Source organism: Triturus cristatus, chromosome 1_2, assembly GCF_964204655.1.
Source record: "Triturus cristatus chromosome 1_2, aTriCri1.1, whole genome shotgun sequence".
In the NCBI taxonomy this organism is placed as follows: Eukaryota; Metazoa; Chordata; class Amphibia; order Caudata; family Salamandridae; genus Triturus; species Triturus cristatus.
The window spans coordinates 89637763-89658080 of NC_140580.1; the positions used below are offsets into that span (position 1 = coordinate 89637763).

The 20318-nt window shown below is 42.2% G+C and overlaps 1 protein-coding gene across 8 annotated transcripts in view; it reads left to right on the forward strand.

The window, feature by feature from the left end:
• The window catches only part of ATE1 (arginyltransferase 1), a 409370-nt gene that overhangs the window by 298056 nt on the left and 90996 nt on the right, over positions 1-20318 (forward strand). The window lies entirely within an intron of this gene.

A 20318-nucleotide genomic window follows, 5' to 3' on the forward strand; every position in this document is an offset into this window, starting at 1 on the left:
TGTTTAACACTTGTGATATTTGCTCTAGGGCATGTCTTAGCTGCTAGTACATATGACATTGAGGTCTCTGGAGCTAGAATTACTCCGGCAGCGCTATATGACTTTGTGTGACTTCCATTCCCTCTATTCCAAATGTCTTCCAACATCAACATGCCTATAAGGTCTCTGGGCTTGGACTTCTGCAGCCTTACCGTCTCAACCAAGAGCCATGCGACAGTAGGTGTTGGTTTGCCTTCCCAGCCATTCAATCGCAGTGCACTTCATCAGCACCTCAGTACAACATGCATGGCTCGAGTTAGAGATGAAGGTATCTGGAAACCAAAAAAAGTCCTAAAAATGTGGACAGTTGAACATATCCAGCTCTAGTGTATAGGCCTCAACTGCCACTGTTCGAAAAACCAGTCATTAACAACTTGCAGTTGGACAACTTAAAGTAATGGAAACTTGTATCATCAAAGTGTGTTGATTTTGATCTAGCATCTGCATGTATTTAAAACTTTCCGCCCATAGAGATACCATTTCGATAAATGCATTAGAAGAATACGATCATAATATTGCAGTCTAACCCCTGTGGATAAATGACCTTCGCCATCACCTCATCGTCTGATGAGATCTGCTTTGTGTGACCAGCTGCTACGCCAAAAATCTCCTGGCTTCCCAGATGTGACATTCAAAGCAATAATACACTGATGTGACATTTAAAGCAATAATACACTGACCTAATGCTTTTAGAAATGCAGGCGTCTGTGGTGTGTCAAACACTGTACCCCCTGCTGATTGATCATGCTTGACAGTCTCCTGCTGCACTCTGGTGTCATCTGACTCGGGCATAAGACCCTGTCTACACTTGACACCATCCACTGCATGTTGTTTTGGCTCCTCTTGTCACCCATCTGAATCAGAATACCCTTGTCTGACACCACCCCAATCACTGAAGCTACTTGCTGCTCCAGCGTTAAAGCCTTCCAACCTGTGGACCATCTTGTCGAACTACACAAAGCACTTGAGTCATCTTCTGTTTCCTCGCTGACCTTTCCTTAACACAAGACCCTCATTGGATGTTGCTGCAAACATATGTATGTCACTATCCCTGCTGTTCCTTTGTATGCCATGCCCATCAGCAAGGCACTTTCATGAATCCACCAAGCATAGGGGCATAGGCACCACTTTCAAACCACACTTAAGTACCTAGGTCTGGACATCACCTAAGCCACTATTCTAAAGCACAAGAGACTCTAGACACAACACAGACACTAGGCTTCTCCTAGTGTTGCCTTGACACCTTTCAACCACAGAACATTCTGACAATACCAAATCAGGTATAGGGGAGGTTGCATCTCCTGCTGCCATGTTATAGGCCTCTCCAGGGCACAAGCCGTTGTACTTAGTTGACATTATCAACAGGTTCTCTTGCCTTTTCTGCTAACCACTCCCCTGCCCAAGAGTCTCTTTTTACATCCTGCGAAGCACCGTCATCTCTTGCATTAGTGGCCATCACTGTTGCAGCTTTTCTCTCGTCTGAATCCAATGTGCTGGTGTCCTATTTGTGTAGACCAGATAAGATTAATATCTCCCAAGCACACTTTGGCTTGAATCCTTTCCCATTCTTGCAGAGTTCAGTTTGGCGCTTTCTCTGTAACTTTCAGAAAAAACAAATCTCTGTTGCACGTTAGAAAGCTTTTAAAATAACTTTTATTTATGTTTTTTGTAGAGGAGTGGTAACCACCCTCTCGTGACTTGAGAGTGCTCTGGGAAGAGTACGCATAAAGAGTAGCAAGTAGTAAAATAGAGCTTTGCAAACCCCCGTGACGTATAGTATAGGGCAGTGTATGACATCAAGTAAGGATTGGGCATGCCAAGGACACCCACCATCAAGTATCTCCCAAAACATACATGTCTTATGCATCATACCAACCTACGTATTTGTGTTTTGACATCTTTCCCAAGTGGTTCAGAAATTTTCAGGGCTGGTGATTTTGTAGCTGCAAGGTCATTTATTTCTTTTTTCCTGTGAACACCTTCTTGTCTGCAATGAGTGGTCTCAGCACTGTCTTTCTAATCTGTCCCATGCTTAACTCTTAGAGGGTGCATAGAGTCGGAGTTGATGAAGTCTTGGCCTTTAGCATCCTATTGTCTTAGCTCACATTTTGATCTTCTAGCACAGGAAGAAAGACTGAAATTGTAATAGAAGATGTGCTTTATAGACAAGGAAACAGATCACCCAGAAAATAAGACAACTTATTAGTCGAGCTGATAGAAGTGTTGGTTAGAGGTGCTAAGGCAGGAGAGAGGTGGGTGTAAATATAGCTACCCTTCATAGTGTGTCAGACTGGGAAAGTGATCTGAGGTTTGCTACTCCATGATATCAGAAGAGCAAGGATATTCTGTGTCGGAAAAGTTCAACGGTCATTTGTCACTTCTAACCGCATTACTATTATGGTGGTCTCTTAAGTGAGGGGCTACTTACAACCTCGAGAGTCCTGGTTCTGATTCCTTTTAGAATGTAGGGTAGGGTCTGTCTGTTTTCTGATGCTTGCTGTGTGATGGGTTATGTTGAAGTTCAGTACGTTGATCCTCTATAGGAGTCTTAAATTAGTGACACTTAAAAATATCAGATTTTAGTCTGTCTGCTCAATGATGCACAGTCCACACTGCCATGGCTTGGGCTTTAGGTGGGACCAAAAACCTTGCAATACAAGCTGTTTCTGAGTATCAGGACAGGAGTTTCATACTGTAGGAAACCATTGAATAATCTCACTCATGTGGACATTCATGATGTTAAACTCAACTCCTTCTCTGATATATTTGTTGGCATGATGGTAGGGACTTTTAGGACTAAGCTAGCCGGGATGAGAAAAGCACACAGTGCATATTTCATTTGCTGGAGTCAGCCTTGCGGGTTAGGCTTTGCCCTACTTGCTTAAGCTTGTACTTTAGCAGTATCTCACAGACAGACATTTGCTGTCTCTTTGCAATTGAAAATGAATTCCAGGTAAAAGCCATCGTCTCTAACAAGACACCTTCCTATGTGGTGTACCCGCAGCATAGCCTTTCCAAGACCAAAGAGGTGTTTAAGTGCCTTGTTGTGAAGGTCGTTGTTGATCCAGACTGGAACCTCAAATGGATTCCCCAGTTGGGGGAACATGGCTTTACCGTCCATTTATGCTTTGGCAAACCATTGAGATGTAGGCTTGGCCAATTAAGGTCCCTATACAATTTCCCATGTGAACCTTGAGGTTTGTTCGTGAAGATGTGCCTTGACTGTTCTGAGCCTTGCATGTCAGTTTCTTCTTTAAAAGGCTTTGCTAAAAATGAGACATTTCTAAGGCACCCAGCATCTCATCCATCGTGGGTGTTAGTTGGGCATTACTCTTGATAGCATGATCCACATAAACCTTGAAATAGATGGAGCAAGAAGTACAGAGGCCTTTAGGTGACTTGATCATTATTAATGTAAGTACCTCCTGCACGTATTACAAACTGTTACATTTTTCTGTGATGTGCTCTGTAAATTTACGGAGACTCATGGTTCCTCTGCTGGTCTCTGCCCATCATCATGCTAAAGTCCTACAACAAGTAGTCGACCAGTAGATTGAGTTCATTAACTTTGATGGCCTCTTTAGTGGATCTCCATGGCCCCTTACCCTTCGAACCCCTGAATCCTATCAACAAAGTGTTTCAGACAAACAAAAACCTGGTAGCGAAAGAAAAACATGACTGTTAGCAAAATCTTTTCATCTTACGTTTCCTCACTGACAGTTAAGTCTACCAAAACATTGGTACCCACAGCAATTTGTCAGTTCCTGGGATAAGCACTTGTTAAACTTGCTCACTATCTTCTATCCTGGCCATGATTTTGCTGCACCACAGGGACACCAGAAAATGCTGCCCTGCAACTGCCTGACTACCTTTGCCTTTTTAGAAAAGTCGCAAAGTCACGCTTAACAAGTAACATTTATTGAATCAAGTTGTATTGGACTTTAATAGTCCAACATTGATCTCCTTGGTCACTATGCCATAGAACTCGAGGTTCACACCACCGATGAGGCCCGACCGCTCCAAAATATGTCTGGAATTGCTTTTGTTCCCGTACAGAAGGGACATGATCCGTCCTTTTTGGATGCACTGGATTATCATTTTGGGGCTTGACTAATACTGATTAACATAAGGTTGGGCCCTGCCAGCACATGCGTGGTGAGCAAAAAAAAAATAATGGACTGAAAAGAAACCCCAGAGCAATTATAATTTTCTCCGTACTAGATTGGTTTCTCAATTAATTGGTTGTAGCGATTCCCAAAGCCTGTAACCTAGTAAAGTTGGCTCATTTTGAGTATTGGCCGGTGATATTAGTGCACTCTACAACAGAAAAACACAAAGCATAGCATTATTTTATCAAACAAAAGTAAGCACCTGTGTTACTAAAACGATTATGTAAGCAACAATGCACACGAGGAGGGAGGTGATAAAGGACTCAAGAGATCAGGAGGTAGGATTGAAATTGAGTGTGGACTGTAGAGAAGAGGATGAGGTAAGATGATTTAGTTAAAAACAAAATTGCAGAATAGAGCAAACGGTTAATATTTTAGTACTTGTAATAGTTTTACATGTGATCTGTGCAGTGAAAGGTAATAGGTAGAATTTCCCATAGTTGATTCAACTGATTAGCTGCAACATCTCTGCTCCAATTCCCTTGTGAACTAAAAGACAAGAATTGCTACAATATATTAAGCTGAAAGTTACTATACTTAATTACTGTTGTGGCTTGTTTATTGGATTTTATAGGTTATTGTTGACTATAATTCCCAGATTTCTCTCTTTCGGGTGTAATGTTTGTGCTGCAGACCATTGGAAGGTTGGTGTTGAAAGAGTCTATAAACTCAGGATTTTTCTGTGCTCTCTTGATTCCATATAGCTACAGACATTTCTCAGTCGCCCTGCTATTACTTTACATATCTACATCCAACTGTATACAAGAGATGTAGTTGGAGATTTGTAACTATAGCTTGGTAACCAGTTTACAAAAGTAGCAGATGTCCTTTTTGTGTGAAATGGATGAGGAATCTCTTAATCTCCACTGATTCACAGCCATTTAATAAGCTTCTTTGACAACAAACAAGTGAAACATGTCCATATTTGGTGGATCACAGTTCTTTCAAACCCGTTAATGCTAGCTATATTTTGTTTTATGCGAGTGGATTTTTGTCTGAAAAAACGTAATTTTTAAATTTCAAATGAAAATTCCACCATTGTGTGATGTTAGTGTCTTAATCCTTGTTTTATCTGCCAGCGCTCGTCAGTCAGACGTCGGATCCAACCTCCTTCTCAACCCAAATGACGCACTGTAATACCTCACTGTGTGTGGTGGGGTGGGAGGGGGTGTGCAGGAGGGGTAGTTTTGTATTAAAACGTATTTCCAGAGCCACCCAGGAAATCATTCAAACCAAAAAATCATGACTGACCCGTAATTCCAAATGGATGCTAACATACATCCCTGTAGTTTTCATTAGATCTTAAGAAATGTTTTTGTAATGTTTGGGTTTAAAAGGGGTAGGAGTCTTCTGAGAGGGAATATTAAACACATTATGAAATCAATAAGCTTTATGCAAAAGCAATATTTTTCAGGCAATGGATTCTTTGAAAGGCAGTGGTCAGAAGGTTTTTCATTGGTTGTCGTGAGCTGCGCTGTTCTTGTGAGCTGCTTTGTATTATTTATATTGTTGTTTGTTTCCCACCTTCGAGGCTTCAGCTAAGATCCGTCCCATGCAAAGCCCCTGCTGGTGTATTCATTGCTGATACTTCCAATATCGAGAGTCCAATGGTGCCCTTCTGTAAAAACCACCCTCTCAAGAAAATACATTTTATTGAAGTGTCTGAGAAGCATGGGGTTGCCTAGTATGTGTATTCACATCTTTAAATCCCATTGCCACCGACGATGGAAAATGTCTCCTTTCGCAGCACTTCTTAGTTTGTGCTTTAGATGATGAGCACCATCAAACCCATTAACTCACAATATTCAGCTGCTGTCTGCCTGATTTTGCATTTTTTCCCACAAATCTTGCTTTAACTCTTTTAAAGTTTGCCAATTCTTCTCTTGCTTATCTTTTACCTACCCAACCATTTGGCAAAGTGGTGATAGAAGTTATATTCCTGTGAATTTACAGAAGTAAGACTGCTTTAATCATGCCGGCTCGTCTCACTGTTACTTCTCATAGACCCCTCATGCCAGTTAATACAGACCCGCTAACCCTTTACTCAAGTCGGTCTTCTAGTGCTGCTAATAATTTCTTTTGTTTCCCTCAATTTTTATTGAACATGCTGTATGGTGAAATTCTTTCACCTCGTCCTTCGTTAGCCCAACTTGAGATGTCCTGTGATATCGCTATTCACACTGTCCTCAACTGTTGGACAGTGATTTGAAGAGTTCTCTGGCTTACAAGGTTTGTCACTCCAATGGCTCTAACATGTTCACCTTCTATATCCATTACCATAGTCTTTGTTTTTTGACAAATTAATCGTCAGAATTTGTGAAAATCTTTGCTTTCAATTAGCTGGGGAAAAATATTTAAGCTTACAGTTCAAATGGCGAAGGCCTATCTAGAACTGGCTGTCTGAGCCCCGAAAAAACATAAGTGATCTGAGCAACCCTTCACTCCTTGCTCATGTAATTCAGTGTCCTGTTTTCTGACTTCCCGTAAACATGACCTTTGTACCTCCATATCTATGGAGCGTGCCGTTCAGATGGTGCTCAGTTTTTAAACTAGAGAACTAATTAATCATGTTAAATTGTACAGTTTACTTCAGTTTGTTTGAATTTCAGGATTTCCTCCTACCTGCACCACCTCCCCTTAAATTCAGTGGGGAAGCTTTGTCATAATTTAGCCTTCGGTGTGTTTCTCTTCCAGGACCCAAACTCTGGAAATCTCTCACGCATTGACAAAACTTAAAAACTTCTCCCTTCTAAGTTTAGCTGGGATTCGGCTCTTTCCACCCACGTTTTACTACCTGAGTAGTGTATAGATTAGAGGCAGTGTTCCACCATCCCCCTCAATCACCCATCACCCCCTACTGCGGAGAGTTCGATCTAGATGACCCACAGCTGCAAGTTGACTATCCGTTACATACGGAGCTTAAGGAAGTGAGAACACATGACCAATGGCAAAGCCTCAGACAAGAAGTGCCCAATAGACTAATAGGATAAACACTTTTAGGATTAGACCGCTCATTTAAACAAAGTACTAACTCGAGCATGGTTGCAGCTGATGGTCACAAAATCAAATTTTACCAAATGAACTCCTCCTATTTGAGGTTAACCCGGCACCACACTATTAAATTCCTGTCTGTGATAGTGTCTTAGAGAATAGTTAAGGCTGTAAAACCCAGAGATTTGTAGCATACATAGCCTCTCTTAATGTACTTCCTTACCAGCTTCAGAGGTAGAACTGCACCTTGAGAATTCCAAGACAACAGTTAAGAAATGATGGTAGTTAGAGGTGAAGGACAATGACAGAGTTAATAATGTCTTAGGACATGGCAGGAGGCATTTTGTTCACCAGATGAATTTAGATGAGAGACTGACATGTTTTGCTCTTGTGGAGAACCATATATAATCTGTTACTTTCTTCTGTCAATAGGATTTATTCCGGGTCTAGATCTAGGGTTCCTTTAAATTGCTGCTGTGCTTGATCTCCTCTCTGGTGAGTGCTGATTAGTTTATCCCACATCCACTTCAGCAGTAAAATGAATAGGATAAATGTACGCAGATTCTCCTGCTGGTTGATGCGCTTCCTGTGATTACCCTGCTTTCCGGTCTCTTATTTATATACCCTGAGCTGTAGAACACCGCTGTTGAGTGAACATTTTCACTACGTCCTGCAGACACAGGGCTGCTAGTAAAGGTGAACCACAATGAAGCTGCTGTGACTGCTAGCTTGGAACTTTGCCTTCTATTTTTGCTGACCCCCATAGCATGGAGAAGTAATTTCTGTATCAGATGAAAGTCAAAAGGAGTAACCAGTAATAAGGTGAGGAGTCAACCTTGTGCTTGTATTTCACTGTTATTCATTAAATACATCATACAATAAAATATTGTATGAAACACTTGGCATTTGAAGAATGTACAGATATCCTGTTACTATTCAACAAAACTAATGGACGATCTAATCAGCAAATGTGACTTACTCTGAGTCCCAAAAAGGATCAAGAATGCAGAGCTGCATGTGAGTAGGGGCTTGGCATGCACCTATTTGCATAGTACCAGGCCCACTAAGATGTATCAAAGAACTATCGAAACAGTTTTTGTCCTAGTCACTAGATCCACAGTTTATGAATTAGAGAAAACATAAGGAATAAGCCCTCATTGCAAGTGGCCTGCTAATTGGTGTGATATTTATCAAACGTGAAAAAAATCCAACTCCACTTAGTCGGAATTGATCTTTCGTGATGAATAGCGCTCAGAAATAAGGTTTTGGGGAATAACATGCACATTTTGGTGCTTGCTGCAACTACCACCTATTGTTTTGACATGACTCACGTGATGTCAGCATTGCTAGATAATATCTGTGATGCCTTTGCTCAGTCAGGACAAGATGCTGCAAAGTGTGTTATTCCTCAGTATTGGATGCTACGTTATCGCCTGCCTGCACTATAGGCAACAATGTAATTATCAGCAGGCCTATCTGGATGTGCTAAACCGTCAATTCTGGCAATGTCCAGGCCTCTTTAATGGACATGTCTTTTGATGCATTTAGACTTGTTCGCGGAAGGCTGATGCATTGTCCGGGAGATTGACATGCAGGAAAGCTACAGTCTGCTCACTGGAGTTACTTTCTCCTGCATGCCAGTTCCACAAGCAATACAGAAAATTGAAAGAATACTCAAGGGGGTCTCGCGTATTGCCAGAGACAGTCATCTCAGCATGTGCAGCAATCCATGCAGACTTTTCATGGTGACAGGTGCAGAGGTGGTGCCAGCAGACGACAACAGCAGTTTGCCCTCCACCTATCTCTCGAGGCTGGTAGGGGTCAGGATCCTGCACTGGACAGTCAGGCTACAATTCTGATGTTTCAGGCAGCAGCTGTGGCCTTTACCTTGATGATTATGAGGCTTCCTAGGCTTGTGGCATTATGAATCCTCTGAGTGCTTTATGCCCATTGGCACATTAATGCCCATCAATGAAATCTGCGGCTGTAGTGTACTTGGCACTGGTAAGGCTTTTCGTGAAAGATCTGTGTATCCAATGAGGTAGTTTAGGACGTTTGGTGGTGGATGACAGATACAAGTCTGACGTGCATCAGGCCATTCTCCTTTCCCTATTCATAGCTCATATTTGTAACAGATGCATAGTCTCTATGCTGGGTAGGTGATTTTGATAAGGTTGAGATCTTAAGATTCTGGCCCTGTATTGAACAACGGAATCATATAAATCTTCTGGAGCTGTGAGACATAAAGTTCTCCCTAAAGTCCTTTCTATCAGGAGTAGGCCAATCCAAGTCGCCCTAAAGTAAGTTGATACAATGAAGATGAAAACTCCAAAAAGGTAAGAGTACTGTCCTTTATTCCTGACTCCTCTCTCCACCAGCATGCATTTCCTCACCAACATTCTAATGTCGCCTTCAGGGACTTGGGACAAACCAATTACAGTAGGGGTGGTTTAGGGATGTACCATTGGCACACATATTGGTCAGTAACATGGCACAACGTAGGAAAAACACATCGTAACACATCTTCCCCCTTAAAGTAAATAAACAAAGTAAACATAACATGACTAGCTACAATTCTCTACTTATACTTAATAAAGTCTTAATGCCACCCAGGAGCTCTGCATGTTCTGCGAGTGACCGGTAACCCATTGGTGTCCGGGTTTTGTGGCATTGCAACTTGATCGTCGGACTGGCTGTGTGAGCCTTGCAGTTTCACTAACCTGTCCATGCTCCACACTTGGTCATTGTCTAATATAGCTGTGTTGTTCCTCACCACTTTGATGCGCATAGGTCTTGAAAACTTGGTTTCACCTTCGCACCTCTTTGGTACCCTTATGCATACCCAGTCCCCCACTTTCCATTGCGGGACTTTGGTTCCATGTTTTGTGTCATACTGAGCTTTGTACTTGCTTTGATGTGCATCAACTTTGTCCCTGAAAGCGTGTTTGTCTACTGTGATGTGGGATCCCCCTCCTAACCAATACGGGAAGAATTTGGTACCCGGTTTCCTAACTCTTAGTGCTGAAAAAGGAGAAACCCCCGTGACAGAATTGGGAGTGGTGTGATGGTGTGAACATAAGTCTCTCTAAGTGCTGACAGACAACACAATTGCCTTGTGTTACTACAACTAACAAGGTGAATGGGGTCTGGTACGCTTTATAGCTCTGAAGCTTTGGGATTGGCTGGTGTTTCCTAGGATTTTACTACCGGTCAATAGATCTGATAGGATCCCTCAACATCAGGGTGACTAACTCAGCAGATGTCATCTTGCCAATTACAAGTCGCATCTGTGCCCAGAGGTGACACAGGGTAGCTTTGCTCACCGGGTAGACCTATTTACTATCTCTGACAGAACTCCGTGTCGAGCCATTTGCATTTTTGCATTTCCTCTTCTTGGGTCACTAAAAGGGCTGTTTGGCCATCATTGAGATTCTGGCTTCCTATATGCATTTGCACTTCTGTTGCTAATCGAGAAGAAAATCAGGCTTGACCGAGCACTGCTGATTCTACTAACCCCAATTTGGGTCTTGGACCCCGAGTGTTTCCCATCCCTTGGCCACACCTCACCCCACTTTGACTTAGTCTCTGGGATAATCAGCTGCCCCAGCATCAAGAGAGGGTGCTGCATCCTAACCTTTACAATCTGTTCTTGAACCATGGCAAATGAGAAGAACCAGCAGAGAGGTTTTGATTTACTGTTGGAGGAGATGGTTACCATTTTGGCTGTTTGTTGCCCTTCCACCTAATTTATTTATTCCGTTTGGTGATCCAAATGTGTCACCTGTTGTGAAAAAAAACTGGTTGACCCTCTACAGGCTTGAATAGCTGATGTGCTACTATAAATACCATCTGTGGCCCAGCAAGACTTTCTTGTGGGCAATGTTTAGTGTTCATTATGGCCCTTTCAACCTTCTTTTATTTGACTAGTCAGCCCTTGTTATTTCTATCTCCTCCTCTTAAAAGGGCTTTTATATATGCTCATTTCAGTATACCGGGATCTCAATTTGGTTCTAACATTCTTAATGTGTTCCCCTTTTTGAACCTCTTCCATTGTTGTATTCTGAGCTCTTGACCTTGAAGACTGTATTTCTTATTGTAGTATCATCTGTGTTTCATATCAACAAATTGCAGGCTTTGTCAGTTTAGTCTCCACATACTGCCTACTTTGCAGATACATTGGTGGTTAGGACTGATGTGTCCTTTCTACTGAACATAATGTTCCCTTTTGATATGGGCTAGTCCATCATTCTCACAGCATTCTTTTCACTACCACATTCATCTTAAGAGGAGGCGAGACTGCACCGGTTGGATCCAGCGTGTGTCTTTTGCATCTATAATAATAGAACCAGGGAGCACTTTGTTGATAGAGCCAGGGAGCTGTTGGACCGAGTCACTGTTGAAAATAAAGCTTAGGTGGTTCAAAAAAATACTTACCCCAATGAGTTTTCCTCTGGGTCAAGCTGTGCTAGCCCTTGGCTAGCAAGGATCACCCTTTTGATCTTAGAGTTCATTCCACCAGTGCAAAAGTTGCAACTTCCACTTCTGCTCGGGCTCTCCAGTTTTGGACGTCTGCAGTTAGACACCTGAGAATCTGTCCATACTTTCACCAGGCAGTGCTTCATTGATTCACACGTCTTCAGGGAGGGTCATTTTGACACCTCAATTCTCTAGGACTTCTTGGTGTAAAGTCTACTCCTCACAGCTTTGGAGGGGGCATTGATCTGGTAGTGATTCAGAAGGTATGGAATTTGTGGTTAGATTTATCCATCAGAGAAATACATTACTTGCCTTCAGTAATGCTCTTCCTGGAGGATAATATATCTAACTGCAGATTCCTCTCTTCCTGCCTACCTCCTCTCTTCTAGGGAGCAGATTTACAGGATTTAATAACGTTCCATGCTAGATTTAACACACTGGCGGCTTAAGTGAAATCTGTTTGCTATGCTTTGCATCTTTGGGTGCGGAAAGAACTAAGACTTAAAGCTGATGTCTGCACACTGGTGAGGCATCTTTGTGACTCTGTCTTCTGTCCGGACGCATATTGGAGCAGCACTCTTCAATCTGTTTATGGAACCACTCACAGAGATTCTTAACTCCTCAAACGTCCACTACCACATGTACGTGGACGACACTCAACTCTACATTAAGGTCCACTCACCGGAGGACATCAAATCCCTCAACTCAACGCTACAAAAAACGCAGACCTGGCTTGCAATAAACCACTTAAAACTCAACACTCAAAACCGAATTTCTCCTAATCGCTGCCCCCAACCTAACTACCATCATACGCAAGTGGATGAAGCATCTAACAGCACTCGACGGTCAACCTCTTATTATTGACTCTGCAAAATCGCTAGGAATTACTCTGGACAGTAAGCTAAATATGCAGAAGCACCTCAGCGCAGCAACTAAAGGAGCAAATTTCCAGATGAACACCCTGAGACGAATGAAACCCTTCATACCTGCAAATGACTTCAAACAGGCAGTTCAAGCTCTAGTAACCCCCAGAGTGGATTATGGGAGTGTCGCGCTTTGCGGCCTTCCCAGATTGACGACGGCCCCTCTAAGAGCTTCAATCAATGCAGCTGCCAGACTCATCAAGGCTCTAAAAGGAATTGTCACATCTCCCCAGATCTTCGTACCCTCAACTGGCTACCTTTTGAGACCAGAATCCACCTGAAAATCGCCTGTATGACACACAAAGCATTGCATCACAATACCCGAGATACCTAGCGGAGAAATTGGAACTATCGGGTGGTAACAGAACCACTAGGAGCTCCTCCAATCTTCTACTGAAACCTCAACGATTTACTAAGAAAACTTACAACCGTACCTTTTCAGGAATGGCTCCCAGGATTTGGAATGCCTTGCCCGTAGAAACGAGACAAAACCCATCCGCTACTTTTTTCAAAAAAGAAGTGAGCGATTCTCATGGCCAAATTCACTTGAACACAGAGACACTTATATATTTGCGAGCCTGTAAATTATATTATTCTTATATATATGTTTTATCAGCTAATTCTCACTCGAATTTTTTTTTTGTTACACAGTCGCGTATATATCTGCCATCCTGTAACTGCATCAAAATAGTTTCCACTTATGTATTAGTACACCTTATATGATTTCTTTGTTTATGTCCATCACCTACAATTACCTTGTAAAGCACTCTGATACCCGCAAGGGTCTTGTTCACGCTATACAAAACCTTCAAAATAAAAATAAAATAAATGGAAATCAATGGCACCACCTGTTGGCGCACTGAAGCTATTGTAGGAGCTTCTAGATCCATTCTCGGCCCTGGGGTAATTCAGAAGGTATCAAATCTGTGGTTAGATAAAAAATCCAAAACAGAGTTACTGACAATAAGTCACTTGTTAGTTGCGATATGTCTTTTGATGGGCCTGAAGGATGTATGCTTAATCTGTGGTCCCGCAGATCAAAAGAAAGACAACGAAAAGAAGAAATGGCATGTTAAGTAGGTCATGGGAAACAGGCTATCCTGAAAAGAGATTTTGTGTAGAACAAGAATAAAAACTTCTCTCTGCCTGGCAGGATGCAAAGCTAGGTTTAACTGTTTTCACTAGGGCGAAAAACAGACTGTTGGTTAGTATGAAGCTATCTTAGCACACAGAATCGCCAAGTAATATATCACAAGAGGATATGGAGAACAAAGGCAATGAGAGTTGCATCATTGCTTCTATTGATTTAGGATACGTGTACAATTAGCTGGAATGAATGGAGGGAAGAGTAATCCAAGTATGTGTTGTTATCCTAGGTTTTGGACTTTATATTTAAAAAAAAAAAAAAAAAGGTTGACCAAATGAGAGAAGTGTTCCTTATACTTGTCAACCGTTTGTGAAAGTTGCTGAGCGTACATTTGAAGATGGCATTTTCTGTATGGTCAGAGATTTGTCTCTGCAGAAAGTTTACGATCCAAAGTAATCAATAGTGCCCATGAAGGTCACCTTGAAAGAACTCTCACTAAATGCATGGTACATGAGATGGTCTGATGGTTGGCATGAACCTGTATGCTGATGAGTATGGAAGTGACTGTAATATGTGACAGTTGTGAGAAAGGACTTAATATTAAGAGTCCTCCACTACAACTTAATGATTTTCCATCCAAAACCTGGGAAAAGTTTGGAATTGATCTTGTTGGTCCTTTCAACTCTTTACACACAGATTTAGTTTTTCCGTTAGTCCTAACTGATTAATATTGAAGTGGCCTAAAATTTGTTTTGTGGAAAAACCGATTTTTAAAAATGTTGTAGAATTTTTGATAATGGGGTGTAATTTATCAGCATGGAAGTGAAACTGTTCCTGAAACAGGGTCATCTCAGGCATCTCAAAAGTTCACGTTATCATCCTCAAATGAATGGTTTGGTTGAACGCATGAACTGTGTTTTGGTGGAGTGTGTACAGTGGACTTTGGCTAGCAATTGTGTAGTTCCAAATGCTGCACGTTCAGGGTTATGGTTTTTACAGCACAACTTCACATTGTACTACCAAGATATCTCATTTTGAGTTAATGAGAGGGCAAAAACCATCTTCCAAGCTATTCCCAGGATGAATGCATAAGTGGGTGAAGGAGGGTGTGATAAATGGCATTGATAATCATGCCAGAAGTAATGTAGCTTAAGTGCAAGCTAAACAGAATTTTTCTTTGGATGCAAGAAAAAAGTATGTACACCTTCTTATAAAGTACGGGATGTTGTCCATACCAAAATGCCTTTTCACACTAAGAAAAGCTAAGCTTGAGGAACCAACTGTGGTTGACAAAGTATGTGGGAATACTGTAAGAGTCAATGGGCGCAATTGGTGGAATGTTGAGAGAGTCATTAAAACAAGCATGCCTCTGTCAGTGCTTACCCACCAGATGTCTCCGGATAGGGAGGATAGTGATAGGCATGTGGTTCGCAGAAGTACTCACACTTAGAATGTATTATTTAGATTCCGTTAAACTGTAATTCTGGGTGTTTGGGGTATGTTACCTGAGTAAGTGGTATGTTGGGTGTATTACCTATAAGTGTTATTGGTATTATTATTATTTTTTTATTTTTTTTTATGTCTGTTTGAAGGGTGAAGTGATGTAATGTTATTCATATGTTACTCAGGATTTGTAAGGGGAAACATCATGTAGTAATTTACACCCTATATAAAAAAAAGAAGGGGGAATTGGGAGCAAATAAAGGTCCAGTACCCACACTCCGAAAACACTAAGACACCAATGTATGGCGGTATCATTCCTATAGCAGAAAGAAGGAGGAAGAAGAAGTAGTGACGGACGTATTCAAGGGGATAGGATTATTGCTTGGTGCCCTCACACATCCAAAAGGATCTCAAGCTTCATCATAGGGCGTGCCCCTCTTAGGGCTGGCACTGCAATACCCTACGGTTTAACTAAGGGTCACTTTATCTGAAATCTTCTTATTTTAAGCCGTAATGAGGTATGCGTGTTTAAGGGCGTAGAATGTGTGGGGTAGAGTGTGTGTGAAGTAAGGTGAAGTGAAGCTAAAACTGTCAAAGGGATACCAAATTAAGTTTTAATATGGTGGTTGCCTTGGCAGGGTTAAAATAGACGAAGGGAGAATATTGTAAAGGCTCATTGTACCCAAATTGCCTAAATGAGTGGGTGTGGTCAGGTCGACATTTTTTCCACCTTATGGTCCAGCTGGATCCTCGACGCTTCTTCAGGACATAGAAAAGATCCCTAACCCACACCTAGGAAATGGTATATAGTGTTGGGTACTACCATATAGGAAAATAACTTAATACAATGATCATCCAACCTAAATAAAACAAGAAATATAAGAAGACATTAGACAAACCAGTTGTCATATTACATGGTCAGGTGCTTTTCAAGTTTTGCACAATATTTTATTGTCTTCTGATGGTAGACATGCTCATGCTATTATTGGCGCTGACAAGTTGCTGCAACGTGAAGCGGTGTACCCACAAACACTCATAAAAAAACAGGTCAGGCAAGTGAACACACGTGGTACAAACAGAAGTCAAGCTTGTATTAAGACATATGGGATATAATGAATGGTGAGTTGATCCTCAGGTGAGAGCAAAAATCTTACCTTTTGGATCAATCAGTAGTTGCCCTAGGGTCAAAAGATCATCCCTGACCTTGATGAATGAGGACTACGCAACCTGTCCAATTTCCCAGCTACAACAGTCATGATACCCAGTGAAGTCCTCGCCTTTGAAAAAGCCGTATTAAAGGAGACCGCACTGATACGGGCCCCAAGACCTTTTGACAACATGTCATCCGGACAACGTAAAGCAGCGAGGGCCCTCACCGATGGCCCTGTCATCATGATAAAACCAGCAGATAATGGTGGCTCGATAGTGTTGATAAACACTACCGACTATGACCAAGAATACCTGTGCCAACTAGTGGAATGAAGATACTACCTCCCCCCTGGACTCCGACCCCACCAAAACACTGATGAAATGAATCCATTTGTTGCTCTAGACTGCAGAGGCCCAATAATGGATTACCAAATATGAAGCAGACTTCTTGATAAACACCTCACCCATGATTCCGTACTTTTACATATTACCCAAAATACACAAAGGGACCCTCCCTCCACCTGGGAGACCAATTGTCTCTGGTATTGAATCCTTATTGGAACCATTGAGTAAGTTCTGTGAAGAACTATCTCCAACCATTGGTCTCAAAGATCCCTTCCTTCTTGAAAGACACTAGGGATGTAATGAATCTAATTGCAGAAACAAACCACCAAAAAGACATCAACCTCCTAGTGACCCTGGATGTAGTGTCTTTGTATACCAACATTTCCCAGCATGCAACCATTGAGGTTGAGACTTGCCTTCAAGCACAGACCTGGACAGCAACGACCTCCATAGACTTCATCGTTGAATGCATCACTGTTATACTGAAGAATAACTTTTTCAAGTTCAAAACCCAGAGCTACCATCACATACAAGCAACTTCAGTGGGTAGCGTATTTGAACCTAGCCTGGCCTGTCTACATGGCCTCCTTTGAAGAACAATATATCTTCGCTGAAGTCAACCCCTTTAAAGGAACCATCCTTTCATGGCAACAGTACATAGATTATATTCTTATCTTCTGGAAAGGCGCCATCACTATGTGCTAGGAATTTTGTATTTGGATCCATTCGCTCAACCCATTCCGAAGATGTACTCAGACCATCTCAGAAAAGGAGATACAATTTCTGGATTTACTGATCTCCATCAATGAAGGGAGCTTGTCTACCAGGACCTATAGGAAAACCACTGACTGGAACAGTCTGCTCCTGTTCGATAGCCACCATTCCAAAGCCCTACTGGACAATCTACTGTATGGACAATTTCTGCACCTTAGGAGAAACTGCAGTACGTTGAAAGACTGATGTTCAAGCTGAAAAACTCAGCAGTAATGTTTTTCCACAACTATCCTCCCAGAATCATCAAACTGGGCCAAAAGAGAACATGGAACAGACACCGGGAAGCTCTCCTCGAGACCAGCGCCCTACCCACTGAAGATGTCCTAAACTACGTGATCACCTTCACTCCAAATTCTAATCGGATCCAACGCATTATCATGAGACATTGGGGTATCGTACGTTCAGGGACCCTGGAGATTCCACTGCCACACCGCATACAAACGCACCCAGTACCTGAAGGATCTCCTGGTGCATACCAGGCCTTACATTAAGCAGACACCAAAACAGAACACTCTCTGGACCATACCACCTGTCACCGGACACTATCCCTGTGGGGTCTGCCTTTAACCAAACCTACCAAAGAGGTTTCATTGAGTCCGGGCCGTGTTAGGACACAAAATAAATTCACACAAATTGCAATACAGACCACTGTCTCTACCTCATTCCCTGCGGCCTTCATTATGTGGGGTTGAACACAAGACCTGCAAAAACAAGGATAATGGAACTCCGGAGCAACATTCACTGCAGATGCAGCACCACTAAAATGTGTGACCACTTATGCGACTCTAATCACTCACCAGATGACCTGAGGTGAATCTGTTTGAAGCCAACAACCTGTGGAATAATGCAACAGTTTAGAATAGAGTAACAGTGGATCCTCCACCAATACAAGAGGTCTGAACAATGAAATTCTAAGGTGCAATGATCCCCCTAAACCCCAGTTATTTCAAAATTCTGTTACAACTGATGTAACAACCATACTCTGATCCACAATTAACTAAATATCCCTAGAGGAATATGTGCTCACCAGATTCCCATCTGTAAAGTATCACCATGAGGTCACACCCATAACATTTCTCAACGGCCCATTTTTCTACTGGTTTGATTATCACCATGCATCAGATTACTTTGCTCTGAACCACTCCATACAAGGGCGCTGAACAGCAGCAATTGTCAATAATAGCGTTCACGTTGTTGCATTGACCGCTAACACGTGCTTCTACATGCTTCCACATGCAACATAACTTTCATTATCTTTGCGCTTGGTCTCTGAGCCACATTTATTTATGTCAGGCCATTGACTTTGAAAAGCTTGCCAACACGAATTCTCCAATTGACATAGCACAATATTTAGGGTCTCCAGACACCTCCATTTGCACTTCAAGATGGCGGCCACTGTAACATTGACCTACGCAGATGCGCTAGCAGTCCATCACAATTGACCTCAAGGCGCTCCCGCATGATATTCCATGCGATGTAATATTCATTTTTATGCCTGGTCTTCGGACGACATCTCCATTTATTTTATTCAGGCATTGACTCTGAATACGTGCCACTCCAGAGGCTGTAAGTGAGACAGTACATTTTCTAGGACCACTAAACTCCCTCATGTACACTCCCAAGATAGTGGCCACTATTACCTTGATGTGTGCAAACGCATGCGCACTAGCGGTCCATCACATTTGGCCCCGATACACCTGCAGGGTGCTCACGACTTTGCCCGTTGGTCGCTGTGTACCCATGCCTTGACCCTGCCCTCTAATCTAGCGGCCATAACAAGAACACCTGATTCCAATTTTATTAGTCACAGGTAATTCGTGTACCGCTTGCTTTCCTCTACATACCCCCGATCCAGGCAAGCAGAGGAGGGTAGGTCTCTGGCGCTCTCTGCACAGGACCATGTGAGTACTGTTGTGACTTTGAGCCTTACGCTGCCATCACCTTTCCGTGCCTCTTGGAGGTCTCCTTGATTTCCTATACCTTTATTGTTATTATTATCATAATTTTTTTTAACAGTTTAGCAGATGTGCGCTACCCTTTGCTTTTGACCTAAGGGGAACTACTGATCATACAAGCTTGACTTCCATTTGTACCACGTGTGTCAACGTTCCTGACCTGTTTTTTTTTTTTTTTTTTGTGTGTGTACACCACTTCACGTTGTGGCAACTTTTCAGTGCCAATAATAGCATGAGCATGTCTACCATCAGGTGACACAATAAAATATCGTGCAAATCTTCAGAAGCACCTGACCATGTAATAGGACAACTGGATTGCCTAATGTCTTCTTATATTCTTGTTTTATTTAGGTTGGACGACTCTGTTATAAATGTATTGTCCTATAGGGAAGTACTGAACACTATATATCACTTCGTATGTGTGGGCTAGGGACCTTTTCTAGGTCCTGAGGAAGCGCTGAGAATCTGGCTGGACCATAAGCGCGAAACATGTCGACCCGACCACACCCACGCATTTAGGCGATTTGGGTTCAATGAGCCCTTACAATAGCCTCCCTTTATCTATTTTAACCCTGTCAAGGGAGCCACCACATTAAAATGTAATTTGGTATTCCTTAGACAGTTTTAGTTTCACTTCGCCTCACTTCCACACTTACTCCACCCCACACGTTTCACACGTTCCACAACCTTACACATGCATACTTAATTATGGCTTAAAATAAAAAGATCTCGGATAAAGAGGCCCTTCGCAGTGCTTATAGGGTATTGCAGTGCTGGCCCTAAGAGGAGCAGGCCCTATGATGAAGCATGAGATACTTTTGGATGTGTGAGGGCACCAAGCAATAATCCTAAGGATCCCTTTGAATACTTCCATCACTACTTCTTCTTCCTCCTTTCTGCTATAGGAATGATACCTCCATACATTAGTGTCTTTGATGCCACACAGAGAAGATGGAGGGTCCACTCT